Here is a 23,338-nt window from a genome sequence, read left to right as displayed (position 1 = left end):
CCACACCAAGGAAGTGTGGACGGGAACGATCACCCGGTTGGTATCAAGGATAAGTTCTCTTATGGGAAAAGTAACGCACCTCTCGCAGAGGATATCGAATTGTGACTCGTCACTCCCTGTTCCGGGAAGGAACTGCGAACGCGGCAGAAAGGAACTCCACGAAGTTCTGGTCAACTCCGTGAAGACCGACGGGCATAGTTTTCAGAATAAAATAAACCTTTTGAAGAAATGTTTACAAAAACTTGCATTGGCCTATGACTTTCCGGTCTATGGCTGTAGCTAGTGCATGATACACATATTTCCTAATATGAACTTGCTGAGTACGCTCGTACTCATTCTATCTCGTTTGAACCCCCTTCTTAGAGCAATGCACCGAAGGAGAAACTACCGTGGAACTCGAAGACAAAGGAGTCAACCGCAACAAGATGAAGAATCCAATCAACGAAGTCAATGGAGTCAACTCCTGCATCGGTTATAATGGAAACCTAGACTAGCAATAGAAGGGAATCTTTCCCTAATCCTAGCACCTAAGTAGCTAGATTTCTATAGCAAGCCAAGTAGCTCTTGAACTTAAGCTAGCAATAAGATAGATTACGAGTCGTTCTTCCGGAGCTTTATTTGAAGTTTTACCTCACCGTAAAGTAGGAGGGTGTGTGGATCTTATGTAAACTGTTCGTGTGTACTTCTATAGACATACCTTGGACTCGCATATGTTTCGTTGTACCACTCGAGAGATGTAATATGGGTGGAACGGTGTTTCACTTGTGTTATGTCAACGACTTGTGTACTACACCATGCGAGTGGTACGTCTGGGTCATCACAGGCTGGTATCAGAGCAAATGCTTTGACCCTAGGATTAAAACCCTTTAAAGGAGACCTATAGGTTTGGTAGTGTCTATAGGAAGTGTATTAGTTAAGTCAACTATGCTAAACCAACTATTCTTTTGACTTGAGATGGGTATTCACTTGAGAATAATCCTGACACACTTGAGTCAATTTTTCTTATCTATCTTTCTTAAGTAAAATTAGTTAGTTATCTTGCTTCATTCCAAACAAATAGAACACCATTGGAGCTTAAGATAATGGGTGGTAGTAGACCACAGTTGGTATACAATACATGGTAGTCCAAAGAGAGGATACAACCACAAGGAAGATATCCTATTGGAAGAAGTATACCAATGCAAGTTATGGTTAAGTAAGAGTCATTTAAAATGTCAAATACCTGATGATAACTAAAGGAGATAAGTTATGTGAGGTAGTATAGGTCTATGATGAGTCAATCATAGGAGGTAAGGAAGAGTGATAGGAGTATTTAAGTCTACTTTCCATGGTAGAGTTGGTAATCATATATGAATCACTTGGGAATCATGGTATGATGGAGTAGAACATCATAAGTACGATAACAAAAGGATGATAAGGAGTAGGATTTAGGGAATAGTTCGAAAGCTTAGGCCTTAAAATCCTAATAACTGTGCCAAGTATTCCAGAACCATAGTACTTAATTTAAAGAAGGCTTATTTAGAGCATATCACATAGAGAAATCCTAGAGTTATAGGTGGTATATTCTAAACAATCATGTGTTTAGAGTAGACATATTAGAAATAATTGTATTATAGGAAGTAGTTTTCAATAGCACATATATAGGGTATACTATTTTGTTAGTACTTCCAAAGAAAACTAGGTTAACTTCAACTATCCCAGGCCATTTTGTTTCAAGTTGTCTCATTGCAAATGTGCAATTGAGATAAATGTTGAGACAAATAGTAGAAATTCACGTATTCATGCTAAGTATCACAACCTAAACCTATCTTATGTGGTGTTATATACTACACATCTGATCCTGATGTTTAGGGATGTCTTACCCAACTATTATATTCAGGCATATAAGGATGTGTATTATAAACACAAAGCTGGATTTTCTTGGATTTTCTTGAATCTTCATTGATTGACTAGATCCATACATGAAGTTTGACTTTGATATGCAAATGCATGTTGCAATATCAAGCTCTTACTTGATGTTATAGGTCTAGAGGGTAAAGGTATTCGTGTGAGGAAGTGACGAATTATGAAGATTTTGAAGACAAGATGAAGGTTCACTTAAAGAAGGAAGTAAAATTGTGGGAAGCAACCACAATACTCTAAAGGAAGGACTAATCAAAACTCACTTCTATCCTTAAACAAGGAATACTTCAACATGGAAGTATCATGGAAGTGAGAAAAATAGTGAATATGGAGCAGTAGAAGCGGAGCCATATTCCTTATGGAAGAAGGGAATGCAAGTGAAGTCACTTAAAATACTATTTTCATAGTGTCAACAAGTGGTTCTCTTGCAAAACAAACCCTGGAAGAAGCAAAATAGACAAGTGAAGTCGTAGCTGGCATAATAAGACCGCAGCTGATATAGGATAATCATGAAGAGAAAGTATGTGAAGTGAGGTATATCTTAACTAAAACTAGGTAAGTAGCCACAACTGGTAAGTAGATGTTGACTAGAACCATAGCATAGCTACAGCTGGTATCCAATAAGCCACATCCGGTACTAGGTAGTCTGCAACTGGTACCGTATAGCCCACAACCTGAACATTTCTTTACCCTAAAAGAAAGGGGGATTCCGCAGCTAGTATTTTACAAACTGGTATTCCATAGCTGGTAAATATTTAGTTGGAGGATTCACATCGGATATCCACAACTGTGTGGATACACCGCAAAGAATTCCTCGTGAGACTTTAGATAGGTACAAAATATAAACCAGACTTAAACCAACTACCTAACCTTGGAGTTTAATGATTAGAAGAAAGGAAGTTGGAAGATCATTAGTAAACTCCAAGGGGGAGAGGAAGGCTGAATGAGAAGTATTAAGATATAATATTTGGAGTATGACGGACCAAGAAGAAGGTCTGAACTGAGAGGAAGTCCGATCCTATTTTCATAAGATTGGTGGAAGTATCCATATAATAGTACTCTCAGGAGGTTGTCAGACCAGAAGCCGAGGTTCATATCTCGAGGAAGTAAAGGTTAGACCTTAACTTGAGTGGGTAATTGTGATTACTCGAAACCAAGAGAACTCAAGTAAGTTTAATATGATGAAGTTGGATGAAGAAAATGTCGGAGGACAATCCAAGCTTAAGAAGATACTATACGAAGAAGTTTGACCATACTAAAACATAAGCCTAGTAGAAAGATTCCTTTCATGGAACCTAAAGAAACCAAAAAGAGGATAACTAGTATAAACTAGAAGCCATGATTGGATGGACTAAATGAGTCTAATCCATTCGTAGGAATAAACCACCAGGACCATGCCTATTGTAAATACCTTACCAAGTACCATTACTTTAGTTATGGTAGTAAGGGAAAACAATACCTTACTTTAAACAAATCCTTTAGAATTAGGTTTGGACATCGCAGCTGGTACACCATAGTGCCATATTACATCGCAGCTGGATTACCGCAGCTGGTAGAACCAAGTTTTAAGTACCTAAATAGGAAGATGTCACCATAGCCATTAGTAAAGTCCATTAACTCAATAAGATGTCCTAATCCAAGAATCTTTGGAGAGTAAGCCTATAAGCTTAGAGTGTTGGAAGAAACCATAGAATTGAAGAAAATATCAGTGCCGGTCATTAGAAGATTCCAGGAAGGATCTGGATAAGGGATATATCCAATTATATCTAGTATGATCACCATGGAGTTGAAGGATGGTGATCTGTTCAAGATATTTCAACATTCCGAAACATGAGAGCGTTCGAACTTCGGGACGAAGTTCAGTTTAAGGGGGAGGCTGTAATATCCCAGGTTTAGAGGCAATAAAATGAGAGAACACCAAAGTGTGCATTGCATTCATGCATAGAAAATCCAGGGAATTTTCGCGCTTCAAATAAAACTTACCACAGTAAATGAAGTTTCACTTGACTTGCTGGAATTGAAGTAGATCATCAAGTCAAGCGCTATAAACTTCATCGTGATCTTTGCTAAAACCTTATTTTGGGTAGAGATGATTTGATCTATGGGCTAGATCAAATAGAAGTAGATTTACAACAAACAACACCTTAAGTAAGGGTCAACTATAAGATCTTATAAAGGATCTCAACATGACATTCCTTACAACAACACGTTCTTTAAGAATCAAACACTAACTTATTAACACTTCAAAGTTAGCAACTACTTTTGTGTGTAATTTAATTCACTTCTAAACTTATTAATAAATAAGGTAAATCACAGGGTCTAAAGTGCATAAAGGCTACACATTCTTATTTAAATCATAAATTATTAAATATATGGAATATCATAAAACTAAATCCATTTACATTACGAATTATAGTTCAAACTATTTGAATAAAATTAACTATGAGTACTTTGAAACTCATATGACCATGCCTTGGTGAAATCAAACAACAACTATCCAAATTTGAGGAATAACCTTCAATTTTAACCTTTTCACCAATATTATAATATAAATCCAATCCAATATGATATAGTGACTCATCAACAATAATAAAACCATCCACAAGATATTTAGTAGCAAATGCCACTTGGCTATCCAAAAATAAATCATATGAGGGGATAAGGATCTATGCCACATGGGATGAAAATATCTACATGACTTGCTTTCCAAGCTTTGCCACCTCATGCTCAAAGGATTGCTATGGATGAGGGCATGACAACCAAGCACCTTACTCATCAAACCAACACAAGAGTCACCACCTATGTGTCATGATACTAGAGCTTGCCCAAGCCTATAAATAGAGCCACACCCTTCATCCATTTGCTCACCTTGTAGCATGATACAAGTAAGAAAACACATAGAGCCACTTCATGTGAATTAGCTAGGATCAAGATGAAGAAGCTAGGAGGTGGAGGCATACCACAAGATGCAGGTTTATCAGATTTCCTGAAGAACAAGCTACATAAAATTGCAAGGTAGAATCCCTAGGCAAACCATATATTTAGAGGATCATATCATCATATCTTGAGTAGGACCCTAGGCTATTACAAGACATTTAGAAGTGAGAGAGATTATAGATGCTAACCATAGCCATGTCTATCCTAGAGAATTTTAGAGTAGTATTACATCTTACTTGTTTAAACCAACCTTTAATCTTGTAGATAAGAGCCATGTTTCATTAGTGAAACATAACCAAAGCTTATGCTCATATTCTAATCCTAGTTGTGTATCACATTGGTGATCACTACTTAAACCCTAAACTACATTTGAATTCCAACCCATGGATTAACTTGGATTATAATTAGAACCCTGCCATACCTCATGCCTATTTATACTTCAATTTAGTGAAGATTATGCAAAACCCTAAACCTTTCACATAGAATTCACTCCACATAAAATAATATGTCCCAACTTGTGCATCATGGATCACAAGTATAAACTAAGCCATATGTACTTAGGACTAAATATCATTTGGTGAGTTGAGTGAAACCAATATCCAAATTACTTTCTTAAATCTTAAGAACTATCATTCACATAAAATCATGAACCAATTCCATTTCCTTTACCATTTGTTAAACCCTAGCCATAATTAAATTATATGTGAATGATCACTATGGGTAAGTACTAGAAAAATAGAATGTGTTCACCATGCACATGTTCTAAATTTCAAATCAATTAAAACATGTTTAATTCCTTAATTAACAAAGCAATTGAGATAAACCCTAAAATCATATCTATCTGAAAATTTGAATTGTGTCTCATAAGAACACAAAGTAAATCAATTATATAATAGTTGTTTGAAAACAAAACAATACAGTAGGTGGAATTATCAAATGGCTTTGATATTCAAATGTTTTAGAACCTGCAAAACAAAACAGAATTCAAATTTGAATTCAAATATCAAAACAGAAAATAAAAATAAAAACAGAAAATAGAAAGTTTGAAAAGAGAAAGAGAGGGAAACTTACCTGGCAGGCCGAGCAGCACCGCAGCAGCCCAGTACCGCACCAGCCGAAGCAGGCCAACACAGCCCAGACGCGGCCCAGCCCAAAACCACTTACCGTTTCGCCTGCTTTAAGAATCGTGCAAGGGGAAAAACGTCGTCGTCTTCTTCTCCGGCGTCGACAGCGCGGCATCGCCAGTAGGCACCGCTCTCGTCGACGATAAGGATGCCCGGATGTCGCAGAAGGTTCCAGAACGTCACCCTAATCGTTTCGCGTCCGAGTCTATCCGCGGGAGAGAAAAGATCTTCGCCAGACCATCTTCCAGAGACCGCCACCTCTTCACCGTCGCCGTCGTCGTGTCGAGTCCTCGAGGCTTCCCTTGGCCTATAAATAGGTGGAGAGCGTCACCGTGTAGTCCTTGTTCATCACCGCCCATCCAATCTCTCTCAGACGCCCTCAATTCCTCGTGTTCTTTCTCTACTGGTCGCCGGTGACCACCACGGTGCCGTCGACTGGAGTCACCCCGGAGGCTGCCGTTTGGTCGTGGAGGAGCGCCTCGTCGAGAGGAGCATCTCGGGCGCAAGCAATCGTCCGGGGAGCTAGGAATCGTCTCAATTGCATCGATCCCTTCGCGGCACATCGCCGGGAGATCGCCAATCGCCGTCGTCTCCGTCAGCAATCGTCGTCGTCGACCACGCCGTCGTATTCAGGGTGAGCTCACGCATCTAATGAGCTAGATCTTGCTTCCTAGAACCCTCTGTAGCTCGAGATTCATCATTCACCGGAGTGCGCCGCCGCAGCACATGGATGCCGGTGATGCTCCGGTGAGCTATTCGAGTAGACGACCACACCATCGTGCTCGGTAGGTCATGGGGGTTCGAAACATACTAGTCGATCATCCCGGGGAGCCCTAATCGCGGCGTCGCCGTCGCGTTCGGCCGCCGGCGTCAAGCCGCCGGTGATGTCGACGTGGCGGTGGGGCCCGTTGATCACTTTGACTCGGTCAGCTGCCAACGATGGCAGCTGACCTAGTCAACGACCCCACATGTCCGTCTGCTAGGGCTAGATACGAATCGGTACGTTTAGTTTTTGTTTAATTTCAAATTCCAGAAAATTACTGAAACTTTGCAAAATTTTATAAAATTCATTTCAACTCAGAAAATTATGAATAATATATCAAAATGCTCACAAAAATAAACTCTATCCAAATAAAATATAAAATAAAAATGTGTGACAAAATAAAAATTCACTTATTTTTAATCTTATTAATTATGCCATTTCATTTATTTAAAATACAATTTGAATTCAATAATTAGTGAAGTTATAAAAATTAAATTTTAACTATTCAGTAACTAAGTAAAATGTTAAGATTAATTTTATTTACCATATTTGCATTAACTTAATTATTAGTGGTAATTCATAAACCCTAATTTGCAAATTACTATTTTCTATTTTCTTTAAATAGTAATAAAGCAAGAAAATATTAAAAGCCAATATCATTTTGGTAGCTCAACAATTATTTACTTAAACATTCTTTAGTTAACAAGTTAATTATTTTAAACTCTAATAACAATTATTAAACCCTGATTCTTAATTAAACCAAAATAGGAGTTACCCTAATTATTAATTCTTGTGGAAAATTAATAAAATGTTAAACCAATACTAATTTTGATTCAAAGTAATGAGTTACCACACCTCTATTATCAATTATTATGTTAGGAATTGTATCATAACTTAGAAACCCTAGTTTTAATTTAAGTAAGACATTGATCCCATTATTTCATGTGATCATACCAACTTAGAAGCAATTCCAAAACCCTAATTATGTGTCACATGTGATCATGTGAGATGTACTTGACATATAGAACCTTAATAAGAAACCAATGAATGCATGCTTATGATCCACTAGCATAAACCCAAGTCACATGAAATTGTCATTTCATGTTCCTATTCTTAATTAAAATCTATATGATTCACTAGTATCACCTAGGTATAAACCCTAGCTTGTTACCACATGTTAGCACCATTGATCATCAATCCTATATACCATACCATTAGGATCAACCTCAACCATCAAACCCTAGTTGAACCATAATGATAAACCCTAATACCAATCTTGTGTAGTAATGCACATCACATGTTCCTATTCCACTCAACCCTACTCAGGAAATGAGAAACCACTTAGCTTGGCAATCATTAGTGACTACTTAATGAAGCAAATGTGAAGCCATAGTAAACCTAATAGCAAACTTATGGGACCATCTTAATAACCATCCTTATATATAATGCTTAGAAGAAACCATAGCAATAAACCTACCAATACTTGTTATATAGAAACCCATTCCAAGTTAAGAACCAACTAGTTCCTATTATTGAAACTAAATGAATTCAATAGTAAACCCTAGAAAGCCATAGCTCCTATGTATAGTAGTTCATATTCTTATTTTAACCTGTTCTTCAAAAGTTATTCTTTTGAAGTACAAGTGTCAATCAAACCTTAGAAGCCCAATACTTCTTTGAAATACTTATTATTTCTTAATCAACATGTTCTTCAAAAGTTATTCTTTTAAAATATAGTATAAGTAATCATCAACCATGTTCTGCAGAACTTAAAATTGACAACTGATCTTACATATTATTCCACCACTATTATTTATGTGTATGATTATTATGATGCCTTATATCACTTGGTTATGATGCTAATATAACCAAACCCTAATAAGAACCTTGTTTGAGAACCATTCTAAAAAGTGCAACCAACCCTAAAGAAATCATTACAACTCATACATCCTAAATCATCGAGGTTAGGTTACGCTCGGGACGATTGCATCTCATACTATGCATTATAGCATCTTTGCCAGTTCTTTAAACATTGTCCTTACCGGACGATGATGGTATTTCAGAATTTGGAGTTATCACGTATCGAAGCTTTTGCCCGCATAATCTTGCAGTCAAGAAAGGCAAGTTCATCGCTTGCTCATGTCATTTGATTATTTTTATCAAACTATATGCAAAGTACTATACTTATCACTCATGCATTGAAAAGCAAATATTATTTTACAATTATGAATATGACTATGTGGTGGGCAATGGAACCATGGTATGTGTTGATATGGTGGAGGTTCCATTGCATGGGTTATATCACCCTAGGATTAATTACCAATGCCGTCCAGTTGATTCTAGCGCCGTACATATCGCGTTGACCATAAGATCTATAATGGCTCGGGGAAGTCAGTCGTATCTTTTCCCTTCGCACGCCAACGGATTGGTAGAGACGGTGGGGTGTTGGAGGCACTGCCGCAATAGGTTGGGATATCCTTTTAAATCCCCATCCATTAGTGATGTTAATCTCTACCATCTATGAGGGATTGTCCAGAGTACACCATGAGTAAAGCCGTATTATCGGGGAAGTCTACCGGAGGTGTACGGTTGGACAAAAGGGTGGGTTTGCGGGGTCGCGGAGAAGGCGGTGATTGGCTTGGACCTTACACCCGGCCCCACACCAAGGAAGTGTGGACGGGAACGATCACCCGGTTGGTATCAAGGATAAGTTCTCTTATGGGAAAAGTAACGCACCTCTCGCAGAGGATATCGAATTGTGACTCGTCACTCCCTGTTCCGGGAAGGAACGCTGAACGCGGCAGGAAAGGAACTCCACGAAGTTCTGGTCAACTCTGTGAAGACCGACGGGCATAGTTTTCGGAATAAAATAAACCTTTTGAAGAAATGTTTATGAAAACTTGCATTGGCCTATGACTTTCCGGTCTATGGCTGTAGCTAGTGCATGATACACATATTTCCTAATATGAACTTGCTGAGTACGCTCGTACTCATTCTATCTCGTTTGAACCCCCTTCTTAGAGCAATGCACCGAAGGAGAAACTACCGTGGAACTCGAAGACAAAGGAGTCAACTGCAACAAGATGAAGAATCCAATCAACGAAGTCAATGGAGTCAACTCCTGCATCAGCTATAATGGAAACCTAGACTAGCAATAGAAGGGAACCTTTCCCTAATCCTAGCACCTAAGTAGCTAGATTTCTATAGCAAGCCAAGTAGCTCTTGAACTTAAGCTAGCAATAAGATAGATTACGAGTCGTTCTTCCGGAGCTTTATTTGAAGTTTTACCTCACCGTAAAGTAGGAGGGTGTGTGGATCTTATGTAAACTGTTCGTGTGTACTTCTATAGACATACCTTGGACTCGCATATGTTTCTGTTGTACCACTCTGAGAGATGTAATATGGGTGGAACGGTGTTTCACTTGTGTTATGTCAACGACTTGTGTACTACACCATGCAGTGGTACGCTGGGTCATCACATCAGTGATCACTCTCTTCTTACCATGTTCAGTAGCTACAACTAGATAACTAAGACTATCGAGTGAGCCAGCCAATCCTAAACAATTTCATAGCTACACAATGTAGTTTTCATCAGAGATGAGCACATGATACTAAACAAAAGCAGTGCCACTACAAAAAGTTAAGCAGCACAAGCAAACTCTGCTGACATAGACCAGCAACGCAAATATCATGCCAATATAACCACACCGGCACAGTCCTAATTGAGAAGAGACAAGAGAGGAACCTGACACTCACCTAAACTCTCACAAAGTCGAGGACGGAGACTAGCACCGTCAATCGGATAGATCCGGCAGCCATCGCTACCTCCTAGCCAGCTCCAACAACTGGAAATCCCCTAAGATACAGAAACACAGAAAAATGAAGTGGTTAGAAACTAGTACAATTCTTATGTTATTACAAAAGGAATTACTAAAGCTAGAAAACATTAAAGTCAGGCAACAATTTCCAAGCTAAACATACAAAGTACATGTAGATGTCATTTCCAAGCTAGGCGAAGGATATACAGCTAAGAGAAGGCATCAGAACACACAGAAGAATAATGAGTATACTGTATAGAGCTAGATTGTTCCATCCTTTCATATCAGTTGATTCCTACTAACAGAAGCATAATATATTTTATCAAGCACAATGATGTTTACAAGCTTGAGAATCATGAGATCCGATTGTTACTATGTAAAATGGCCAAGGCAAAACGAGATAAGACATACTTTTCCAGCACAACATATAAGTTGCAGATTCTGAGTTATTTGGTGGACAGGTTCCTCTAGCAAAAAGATTTCTAGCATCAGCAAGAATCAAGTATGCTAAAATCTACACTTTCTTTAGGTATCAAACAACATGGCTTGATACAGAGTATCCCAGCAGCCTTTTCCTAGCACTCGATGCCCTAGCATATGTCCTCGATGACGTTAATGACTAGCTGCGCAAAATCAAACATTGGCAATGCAAAAGAGAAAAGTGTTGGCTGGCTGGTAATACATGTGTTCAGTAGTAAGGGTTCATTGTGGAACTCCCGGCACTTGCTCCAGCCGTAGACAACGGCTGATGGTAAGAACATTAGCTGTAGATATCAAAATGTGAAGGGTAGCTTAGTTGCTGTCACAAAATGAATGGCAAGAGGATTTCTTTTTAAGACATAAAAACTTCTGTTTGACAGCAAATAAGCATTCAAGCAAGACCGTGTGGTAGACCTAGCTGTTCAGCATCAAGTATCAAAGTTGGCAACAAAACAACACTAGGCAAACACTTGAGGAATTCACAACCAAGCAAGACACAAAGTGTGGTTCCTTTCTATGCTCTGCACACCAACTAACCAAACCGACCACAACAACCTTGATATATTTGTACATCGAAATAAAACATTATTGTTCAGCTACAGGAAAAGAACTAGTCAGACCAAAGGTCTGATACATCTCCATAGCATGTATGTATAAATAGGTAAGCCTGGAAATGGACACCACAAAAGCATGCAGATACAACACTACAGCAACAGCAGCATGAACATTGTTTTGCAACTGCTCACCAACCCAGGTAAAAAGATTGATGCATGAACATTGCAACAATTCACACAACGTGCTTCCAAATAGTAGACTGGCCTCTCCTAAAAAATACAACCATGCCCAGCTCAATTCGAATGAACCCAGCTATGGCAGCCCACATACATTCAACCTAATTATTTTTATCAAGCACATAACTTGAATACCACAAAAAATATAATACTTGACTTATACCTGAAAATGGGACAAGCACATCGACAAAGGAACAAACATGCAGCAGCAGAAGCAGCCTCACATCGTCCTGCAGCTACACCAGGGCAGGGGTGCCCTCTTAGTTCAGGCGGCGGGAAGGCCCGAGCAGGATTGTGCACGGTGTGGCGACATCGTAGTCATCGTCGCTGGCAAAGATATCGCTGCCGCATGTGGTCGCCACAGCTAGCCGAGCTATGCACCTCCTCCTGCTCAACCTCTCCGTCCCCCACATCAGCCCGCCCATGCAACAGCTGCCCAGACACAAAAAAAAATTAGAATTCTAATCTCAACTAGAAAGTTCATCGCAGGTTTCATTACTTCCAGATTCTGTTTATTAGTAAAGCACTCATAGCTTCTTCTCTAGAAATCGGAAATGGGATCTTTTAATAGAATATCTAACATGTGAATAAACCATATGTGTCAATAACGATCAATCAGACTACGCCAGAAACAGAGAAATGGTTGTCCGAAAAAGAGCAGCCATCCAGATTCTTTGGAAACCTCAAGCTAAACAAACAAACCAGGAATTCAGATTATGAGTACGTTCTAATTTTGAATTTACGAATAAAGTTTCAATCTTTCTACACAATATCTAACATTTGAATCAGCCATATGGGATTATTGAACACTAAAATTGATACATTTATATCAGTATTGGTAAATCACACTTCCAATACTGTGGACCAAAACAAAATTATACCCAACAATGAATGCCAATAATTAGAGCACTAAAAATCCATTTTTTGAACAAAGCGCAAAAGGGTAGCAGGAAGCCCCTAACCAAGTATAAATTCCGACATAAACCCAGAGATGAAACATCCATAAGCAGCAGCGACCAAATGGCTATACACTACATACATTGTGCAACATCAATGAAGTACCAACGACCAAATTCAATACACAAAAAACTTGAACGTTTGTTGCAGAAGCAACCTATTAAACATTTTACAGAGCCTAATGAACACCTTTATTTTCACTAACATAGCAAAGTATCAACCATACACAACAGGCACCAACAAAGAAAATTCACCTTTACTCTCGGTGCCAATGGTCAGATGTCAAAATTACCAATGCCGTGCAAACAATAAGTAACACTTAAGTATCACGAAACCATGCCGCTCTGCTAAATTATCCAAGGCAAGTCGCTGCTGCACATGGATTTAATTCACAATAACAATGCCACAGAAAACATGGAACATCCTTGAGAAGTTGAGGATTACCCAAGGCTTGTTCAATCCTCTAACCAAGACACCCAAAAACACACACAGCGCTGCTGATGAGATCGATCTGTCGATCACACCTGAAATGAACCTTGTGGGGTTTTATACATGCAAGCTTTTATTTACTACCGACATGCTCAATTCAACACGAGAGAAAGAAATTGTAGCAAGGCTTCATGGAGGAGGAGAGAGAGCTCACTTGGAGAAGCTAGCTTGTTGGGGTGGCGTCCTGCTACGACACGGAATGGTGGCCGGCAACAGGAGATTGCCGGCGGTGGCTCCCCATGGAGCCCGGCAGCAGCACCTCGCAAAGGCAGCCACCGACCAGCTCTCCTCCGCGCCTCCATGCCGCTAGCCTTGCGCCACAGCGAGCTTCTGACGGCCCCACTCCTCCCCCATAACACGGCCATCGTCCGCGTCGCTCGTCCCGACTATCCACCAGGAATATGACTGCAGCTCAGGCCCTCCATGCCCTTGGCCCGCTCGGGCAGCCACAGCAAGGAGCGCGAGCATGGCAGACGAGCAGCAGGCAACAGACCATATCTCTGCAAAATCATTTTATGTCAGTTCACAGTTGTCCAGTAACAAAAAGAACAGCCAACCAGAAGAACGGTTGCATGGAGAATTTTTTTGAAAGAAATAAATGCTTATAAGCCAATGAGGTGGCGCACCATCAGGCATGTCAAGCTCGCTGCGAACAGAATGGTGGCCGACAGCTGCATCTCATGGAGGTGTCAGGAAGGTTGCCGGTGGCGGCTTCCCATGGAGACCAACAGCAGCATCTCGCGAAAGACAGCCAGCTGCTCGTCCTCAATGCCTTCCTCGCCGCCGGTCTTGCGCCACGACGAGCTTCTGATGGATCTGCTCCTCCTCCCGGCCATGGCCATCGCGGAACTTCGTCATTGCCTGCATTGCCCATCCCCATATCAGATGCAGGTTATCACGCAATCGAGAATGTAATACACTGTATATTTGACAACAAAAGAAGCACCTCAGAATCACAATGGCATCCATTAAATTAACCTGTCCACTCCTCTACCTGGACCAAATCAGACCCTAAAACCAGTGTTTTAATCAATTCATGTGACCCGATGTCCCACATAGAATGCAGAGTTTAATGGATTACAATCGTATTATGCTCTGATAGTGGGCCAGTGATGGTTAAAAAGATCGATGAAAGATAATCAAATATGATCGGTTTTGCCGTTTGGACCTTTTTGTTGCTGTTGAAGAAACACCACATGGAAAGATAAACCGGGGCAGTTGCCCAGTACATTTTCCGTGTTTGGATATCTTCAGAAATGTTCATGCGCAAGACAAAAAAAATACTTCCATGAGGTGGGTCGGTGGCCTCGAAGTGTTATTATAGCTCCAAATGTCGTGAAAATAGTGATGCGAAAGAATGAGCGAGAGGAAGTTCCCGAAGAATAAGAACGTGAAAGAATGGTGCGGGAGAAGAAAGAAATAGATGGGAGAAAAAGGGTTGGAAAGTATAAAGCAAAGTGTGGATGGGAAAGCAAACATATTCTTTCTCCCCGGCGGTAATATCATCATCATTATTGTCATCGCCGGTGGCGACATGAAGTCAGAGACGCGTGTGGTCAGGCTTGCCTCAAAGTAAATCAGCAAACAATTTTAGCTAGGTGCACGTGTGAAAACTCTATACACGTGTGATGTATCTAGCTAGGTGCATGTGTGAAATACGACTCCAAGTCCATGTAAAATTAAATTCATGCATACACAATCTTGCCGGGAAAACTTTCACGTATCCATGAACACAGCTGATGGTTGCTCTCACATTGATCGATTTTTGCTCATCTTCACTACAAGTATAAAGCTATACCTAGCTAGCTAGCTCATTGTTGTGAAGTCGTAGTGCGAACAAATAAAACCATGCATGACTATTCTAGCTAGCTACTCCAGCTAACCTTGAGCCAAAAAAGTTATACGCGGAAAAGATGCACACCAAATTAATTAAGCTGTCAGTACGTATTTACCACTGCTAGCTAGTGTCGTGCTCGATGGAAGTGTGGCGTGACAGTTTGCCACATCAATTTTTCTTCGATCGGCTCAATTGATCAATCATGCATGACTAACCTTAATGTGCTCATTGGTAGTACGTGGGAAAGATGCACACCAAATTATTACTATTTTGATGGGCTCAAGTAGTCAATCGAATGCCACGCACGGTGGAGCGCAGCTCAATACTGTAGTAGGTTGATTAATTAGCGCAGCTGAATACGTCTCGCTAATCAAGGAGGTGCGTCGCTTCGGCGAAAACACAAATGCGTCGCTTCAACCGAAACGCACGCAATTCTTGCCTCTCTCACTCACCCTCCGTCTCCATCTCAAGATGGATGCTGCAGCTCCGCAACTTCGCCCCACCTCCGCCGCTCCAGCCTCGATGGCTGCCGGCCACCCCGACACCTCCTCACCGTCAGCCTTAGCTCCGCCGCCGCCCACCTACCGAATCACTCGCCGACACACCTCCAATCGACTCTAAAAAGGCGCCGCCGCGAAACTATAAGTGGTCGCCGGCCGTCCCGTCGAGGATGCCGCAGGGCGCCAGGCCACGCGCGGAACTTCTCCCCCCCGGTCTTCCGCGTCCCTGTCCTCGCCTCGCCTCGCCTCGCCGCTCTGTCCCCCTGCGCGCGCGCCCTTCACCGCCGGGTCCTCGCGCGTCTGGAGGCTGCGGCGCTGCGGGTGGAGCCGTCCAGCGGCGTCGACCACCGCAGTTGCTGCTGGATGTACGAGTCGTGCCCCCAACCAATCCCCTAGCCCCCAATCCTCTTCTGCCCATTCTGAAAAAAAAAATCGCTTCTTTCTGTTGCAGGTAGCCGGAGGAGCTGAGGCGGGATGCCCTGCTGATGGTCGCCGCCGTCCGCGGGATGCACTAGTAGCACGATGCAGGTGAGACTAATTCATCGACGATTTGTAGCCGCAGGACGTTGTGGTTGCATACAGAGGATAATCAATGCTATTGTGCCAACATTCTGTACATGTATACTTAATTTTGAGGTCTGCTGCTGATTACTAATATTAACCATGCTGCAAGTTTCGGTGTTAACCGAGCTTCTGTACTTCTCTGCATTTAACTTTAGTTAACCCAAGCTGAAATGTTCAGTTCTAGTTTCCTGGCCCGATCCCTTATCTTAGAGAGGAGGATAGCTTAGTGGTATCAGCCACTAGTTTTCTAGCTTTAGCATGGCTGGAGCTAGCTTCTTTTGTAAATCAGTAGCTAGTTATTTCATTAAAGTTCACTTATACTATTTTGCTACCTATTCTCTCTTGAGCAGCCGGTGGTAACAGCCTGAGGCGAGGGCGGCAGCAAGGACGGGAGCCGGCGGGTTCTTCAGGACTGATGGCTTGCCCTGCTCGGATGACGCCGCCAGGGACGACAAGGACGGCGATGGCTGCCTGCTAGGAAGGTGCCTCATGTCCGCTGCCATCTTTTTCCATTTTGTACTAAATCGCTCCATCAACTCTCTAGGTTGGCCAGTAGGTAGCTGTACAAGGCCTAGTCGCCATTGTTCAGATTTGTTGCAGCTCCCTATGTAGCGATTCATAATCTTCTATCCACGGACTGAATATTTTTCTAGTCATGCACGCTAGGTAGTAGTCCTCCAATTTTGTGTGTGCTGATGGAGTTATTTCGGTCTCAACATGCATAGTTCTTGTTTCCTTTCTTGTGCTTCTGTTGGGCTTGTAAATGTTGGTACAAGGTGTCCCTTGTATTTGTTAGGAACACTTGACTTTCCACAAAAAAGTAACTAATCTCTAGCTTTAAGGAGATGATTTTTGCTGTAAGGAAAAGGATTTGATCTGTGTGAATATTCTGTGCATGTATACTTTTGAGTAATTGAGAATGAAAATTTAGTTGCTATATGGTCTCATGCTAATTAGTATATTAATTAATCATGCAAGTTTGGGGTTGTTAGCTGCAGGAAGATAAAAATGGGTGGAGAAACATAATTGCTTGTCACGCTTTGTTGCACATCGATGCAAATCAGTGCTATGTGAACCTTCTGTACATGTCTAGTTTGAGAAATTGAGAAAGGGGATTTAGTTGCTATGGTTTGCTTCTTCTCGCTATATTAATCATGTAATTTTTTGGGAAGAAGAAATGCAAGCAGTTTGCACGTTTGGTTGCATATTCAGTGCAAATCAGTTCTGTGTGAACCTTCTTTACATGTATAGTTTGAGCAATTTAGAAAGGACAGTTAGTTGTTATGGTCTGTTCTGGTTAGTATATTAATCATGCAGTTTTTGGTATGTTCAGACTTGATGTCTATGCATGGGCCAGAGTTCATCCTCCTGTAGCTCTTGTAATTGTTTTGACACTGTTTAGTTAAAGAAAATTAGAATGTTGGAGATTGAACTTTTGAAATGAATGGTTCATACTGTTTATGTGTGTATGCAAAGCTGCATGGCTGAAATTAGTGGTGTTAAGGGCACAATTTAGTCTTAGCATATATGATACAAGTATGTTGAGAAAGGTAGTGTGTTGGTGTGTGTGTGTTGTAACATTGTTAGCATCTTGATTATTTATTCTGGTATTGGACATGAATAGCTTTTACTTCTGTGGCTTGCCTAAAATTCTTTGGGCATGAATTCTGTATGTTATTTCTAATGAGCACGCTTTGACTTGTCTAATTTTTTGTGGCCAGACGCTGATGGGTATATCACACAATCTGTGACACGAGTTCCGCAGCGGCGGATGTGGCGGGCTGCTCATATTGCTATAGAGGCCGCCGGCACCGACGGCGCCCAGCTGCTCCATGGCTACGACCAGGACTTCCTGGACCATTAGATGTCCAGGATGTATGGTGTCGAGGTAATCTCATCCTCTCCAGCGTGTCATGGCTGTGTTTGCGTGTTGTGCTAGCCATGCCCTTGTTGTTTGGCATGGTTACTGCAGCTGGTGAACTGTGTTGGTAACAGTGCTATCTAGCTGTAGCTGTTTTGTTATTTCTGAAGTTGAAGAAATTTTGTTGTTGTTATGATCTGGTGGAGGTAATAGAACCTCTTCACCTAGTTCTGTTTCAAGTATCTGCTATCTTAGTCGTGTGGTGGTGAGATGTTTTTCTTTTCTCCTGCAAAGTAAGTGTTAAGTGTTGATGGAGTAGTATAGCAGCCACAAGCATTTGATTGATCATTATTTGTTTTGTGTAGTTGATCATGTCCTGATGCAATTTTATTGTATTTTGTTTGGAGTAGTGTTGTTTGCTTGATTTAACATGTTTAAATAGCCAGCCAACGAGCTAGTTTTTTTGGAGTAGTTTCATGGGTAGTAAAGAAGCAAGAATCTGCTTTGTGACTATTCTTTTAATTACACGTTCTGGTTTATGAAGGCTATTGAGTTGCTATGGTGTGCTTCATTTGAGTATATTAATCATGCAATTTTTGGTGTTATGAGAGTTGTCCATATCTTCACCTAATTAATTAACTAAACTGAAATATTTACTAACATGATTGCTTCCTACAAATTATGTGTTGTTTTCCATGATCTCTATATGTAGTACTCTAGTGCTTCATTTTTAAGTTTGATGGGATCCTGTGTTGTTTTCCATGATCTGGTGCTATACTGGAATATCCTTTGTGACATCAATATGTGTATTGTGTAGTATTTGCCAATGCTGAATTCACATGGATTTATGGGCCTATGTTGCTGTTTATCTCGAATGATGAATTTGTAGCTTGCTTGTGCTGCTGGTACCATCCGTTCATGTCAAATATACCATGATATCAGCGTTTGCTTTGCTGACCATGTTGTTGTTGAAGGATAACGAGGAGGACTAAAGGACAACGGTAACCTTGTTCTTCGACTCCATGTTGTGTTTATGTAAAGTTTTTGGTTCCTCTATATATCTTCATGATAACAGGATTTCTAGCTTTATTTGAATTATTGTGATGATGATGATGATCTGGACAACCATAGTATCTTGTGTTACTGAGAATTTGACATGTGGTTAATCCTGGATAATTTGAGGTCAGATGGTCATTCTCTCAAGAAGAAGAGTTTCCGGGATAGCAAGTTGGCGTTGGCTAGAGCTCTGTGTTTGTGATGTTTACCTTCTTGATGTGTACATATGCACGAGTTTGTGCTTGCCCTGTCTGTAGAGCTTTGTTTTCTGTTGCTTGCTTTCTTTGTGTGCTCCTGTGCATTACCATTCATTGGTGTTTGCTGCTCGGTGTTATGGAAACTCTCGTTCATTGTGTTTGAATGTCCTATCACAGGTTGTGCTGTAGGCAGTAGTCTAAATTGAAGCATACTGTTTGTGCTGGTTTTGATGTACAAAGAAAAAACAATTTCATACCGAAATTTTGAGCACTCACTGCTTATTAATTTTGATCCATTAGCTAGCTTAGTCGCTAGTTTTTATTATTGGTTGGGTAGTGAATGAAGCATACACGTGTGTTCATTACCGGCTATTATTTGGAGTTACAATTTTTAAGTGTCAGTGTTTGCTTTTTGTTGAGCTGACCATGGTTTGTTCTTTTATAAATATGTCAGTTTTTGGTTTACTGGGTCATTAGTAAATGAATGAATGATGAGAACAAGTGTGTTTAGTATCCAATGGACACACTTGCACTCGTAACCAGCCAGCTTATAAGAACAATATATGCTCGTGTTGGGTGTTTAAAGAACTCTACTGTTTGGTTTGATTTAAATGGATTTTATTCAAGTTGCCCAAGTCGTTTTCTCACTTTGTTGTTATCAATCTGATAAGAAGAGCTGGTGTTATGATTTATTCATTGCATTGACAGTTACTAATTTAGTGTCATGTCTAGGACTTGTCGAGCATGCTTCTTATGTTCAAGTGTTTTTGCTTGCCAGGTGAAGAATGCATTAATGCAGGGTACAGTTGTGTTTATTAGCAGCAGTTATTTTGGAGCCTTTTTTAAATATCAGTATTTGCTTTGCTGACCATGCATTGTTCTTTTCTCTTTTTTTTGAGAAAAACCATGCATTGTTCTTGTTCAAGGATAACGAGGAGGGCTAAACAAAACTCTCATGGCCTTCGTCAAGCGACTCCATGTGTTCTTTTAGGGAAGTTTCTGGTTCCTAATTGTTGTGATTTCTGTTTGAAGTAAAAGATTTCAAAGAAAGAACACTTGCTTTCATTGATGAATAGGGGGTATTTATACCCCAGGAACAGGTGCCAATCAGAGGTGGTTTACAAGGTTCGCGCCCTCTCGGAGGGACGCGGCGTTTGGATAAAATAACTGTCTACTAAGCTAATCTTACTAACTGCCTAATTAGCTTATGATCTAAGCTATATTCTATTCCTAACAATTTCTTTGTACCGATGCATTCCCATTGCTGGCCTGGAGTTTCATGTTTTGCTTGTGTCTAAATCATGCATTTGTATGGCCCAGCAGTTGATCATCTCCTCATGTTCTATCTGTTTTTCATTCTATTCTGTCACATCAAATTATTGGAATGGGTGATGTCAAATCGTTGGTCCTACACCTGGGATCATTTGTGCTATTTTTCTTTCTTTCACCTGGTAGTTTGGGACCTCTCTAACTAGCTATATACAGAGATCAAACTAGCTATCTGCTGCATGTACCAAGTTAGTTGTTTACCTTTTACTCTTACTTTGACATGCTCAATTCTGAATCCATATTATTCAAGAAAATTGGCCTGTCTTATTTGCATGTGAAGTTTTGTGACTGGGTACTACTTGCTGTGCAATGTTAGTTTCCTTTGTTCATTGATTGAATTGGTGGAGTATTTCCATTGTCTGTACTCTTCCTGGATTGTGAAGTCTGAGCTTGTGGATATACCATGTTGGGTGAGTGCTAACATGATATATGCCAACCTGAATTCGTGGTTTATAAATTTCCAGGAATGAAGGAAGTTCATGACAAAATTTCAATCTTTTTTACTTCAATAAAAATCTGTTTGGTCATGTCATTAGCATATATGATATCTGCGTGATTGATAGTTTTGATAATGACCAAATTATTAATGTATTTTCTGTTTCTTGCCAGTCCCGCTTGGTCTGGTATAGTGAGGGTGACATCGCTCGGCGTCGAGGATGACGTGGCCTGGCAGGTTCAGGCAGCAGCGGCCTTCTACTCCGCCTCCAGGTCAAGTTTCCGGTTCCTATCCTTTCTTATTTGTGTGCTCTCTGCTCTGTGATACCCCAGCCATGGAGCTGTAGCTGTAATGTGCTCCAGCCATCGAGCAGATGAAGTGTTGGTTTAGATTTTGGTGATGGTGGGATGGTTTCTAGGATTTGGTCATGGCATGATCTTGGTGTTGTGCTGGCTATTAATCAGGTTACTACCTGCTGTTTTGGTTCTATAGTACAGTCTCTGGAGCTGAATTGCCCATGCTAATAATTCCCTAAGTTCACTTTGTTATTGTACTTTAGCCTTTGGGTGGTCATGATAAGAATTTCAAACTCTGTTATTATTACCTGTCACTCTTGCAGTGCTTGGAATGAGATCTCTGTTCCTATTTCAAACAACTCACTTGCTGTTGGTATTCTTTTTCGTGTTGATAAATCCGGAACGGATAGAATCAAAGGTTCATGTATTTGTTTTTTTACACGTTAATGCCAGTTCTAGAGGTTTCCATATCGAACAATTTGGTAGCCTTTTGTTGTTGTTTAGAGCAGCGTATTGATTTGTGATTCTTGGCACGGCAGGTGTTGATGCTTCGAAGGGGTCGTATCGTGCTGATGGACCAAGTTACTGATTCCTGTAACTTCACCTCGAAAATGATTTGATCTGCTATGCTGTTGTGTTCCAGCTCGTCTTCATTGCATTGCTAGAGTGCTTCCAGGCTTGCGATACATGATCTGCTACCCTATTGTGTTCCAGGTTCTTGGATCAGATTGGTGGTTTCGAGAATGAGATGCTTGCGAGGATTTAAGCAGCAGCAAGCACTGGACATGAACTCCATTGCTGACCGTCTATGCATCTGGCCACTTCGGTGTCCGCCACGTGGGTCGCTGCATGTATAATGTTCCGGTCCTTGTGATGCTGAGTAGTGTCGGATGGTAGTAGCATTATTCAGGAGCTGTGATGCTCCAGGTTCAGGAACTGTGTAATAGAGTAGTATTAACTGTTGTCTCCCTTTGCTGCACCGTTTGGTGGCCCTAACTCTGCGTTTGTAGCAGAGAGTTGGGTTGTACGTGTGCCACTTATATTGTTGATTTATCTGCTGTGAATCTTGAGAAAAGTGGCAAAAGTCGTGGCGAGATTTTGAGTGAGCAATCCTTTCCTTGATGAATTGGCTCAACTAGTAGTACTAGTTGTTTGCCGCTGCAGGCACATATCCTTGAGACTTGATGGATTGCCCTTGCGCTGCAAGCAGAGCAAGACATCACTGCATCGGATCAATCTTGTAAATCACAGTTTCTGGCTTACCGTTACCTGAAGAGAAACTGCTCAGCCCGTAACGGAGATTCAAGATTGTAGACAAAAAAAGAAGCAGATGAGAGCTGTTCAAGAGCCGGCTGTGTGCTTCCTGTGACCCCCCCCCCCCCCCCCCCGCACGCACACAGAGGAAAGCCATCGAGCGGGCCAAGTGCATGTCGTTTTGTTTCTTTCTTTTTGTTGTATTTCCCTAGGTTTTGTAGTAGCTGTTCTGATCGATCATTCCGTCGTTGCTTTTGCTTCCTGAAAATATCCTTTCCTAGAATTTGTTTGGTGAAGGAATTCTGTGCAAGATAATTGAATTGTATTCTTAGGAACACAAGAAGAGGAAGAGATCGACAAAGCATGCTTGCTCCGTACGAACACAAATCTCCCAGTCGAGTGAGTGTGAGGTGCTGTTGTTTAAATTTATTGTGTGATCGATTTGCCACCAAAGCAAAGCAACCCGGCAGAGGAAATGGAGGAGAGCTGATGGAGTCGGCAGCGCTCCATGCCCTCCGCCTCGCGCTCAACCTCCAGGAGCTCTCCCAGCTCGCCGCCGCCGCCGCCAGCAACCAGGCATCCCAGCCGATAGAGAGTGGCCTCTCCTGTGGGTCTGGTCTGGTCCTGGCGAGTTGTCGTCGTTGTGTTGGAAAATGTACTGAAGGTGTCTCAAGTCACGCTGAGGCCCTTGCTGACGGTGCTCTCCTCACCTCCGCCGTCTGCTAGCTCATCCCAGCCGATGCGAAA

At 41.2% G+C, this 23,338-nt stretch overlaps 3 long non-coding RNA genes across 3 annotated transcripts; 2 read left to right on the top strand and 1 right to left on the bottom strand.

Annotated features, from left to right (window-relative positions):
• Positions 1-10,845: 10,845 nt before the first annotated feature.
• LOC124653344 lies at positions 10,846-13,560 on the bottom strand. The gene is made up of 3 exons (XR_006987875.1): positions 13,416-13,560; positions 11,979-12,247; positions 10,846-11,308 (listed from the first exon to the last, which is right to left on the bottom strand). It is a non-coding gene; the product is annotated as an uncharacterized LOC124653344 (long non-coding RNA).
• A 2,363-nt stretch (positions 13,561-15,923) lies between these two features.
• LOC124653345 lies at positions 15,924-18,036 on the top strand. The gene is made up of 4 exons (XR_006987876.1): positions 15,924-15,963; positions 16,050-16,126; positions 16,513-16,644; positions 17,884-18,036. It is a non-coding gene; the product is annotated as an uncharacterized LOC124653345 (long non-coding RNA).
• Positions 18,037-18,066: 30 nt separating this feature from the next.
• Positions 18,067-22,447, top strand: LOC124653343. Its single transcript, XR_006987874.1, has 2 exons — positions 18,067-21,313; positions 21,877-22,447. It is a non-coding gene; the product is annotated as an uncharacterized LOC124653343 (long non-coding RNA).
• Positions 22,448-23,338: the final 891 nt, after the last annotated feature.

The sequence above is a fragment of the Lolium rigidum genome, chromosome 5 (genome assembly GCF_022539505.1).
Source record: "Lolium rigidum isolate FL_2022 chromosome 5, APGP_CSIRO_Lrig_0.1, whole genome shotgun sequence".
NCBI classification, from domain to species: domain Eukaryota; kingdom Viridiplantae; phylum Streptophyta; class Magnoliopsida; order Poales; family Poaceae; genus Lolium; species Lolium rigidum.
The sequence above is the reverse complement of the archived record's forward strand: the minus strand, read 5'-3'. Positions and strand labels throughout refer to the sequence as shown.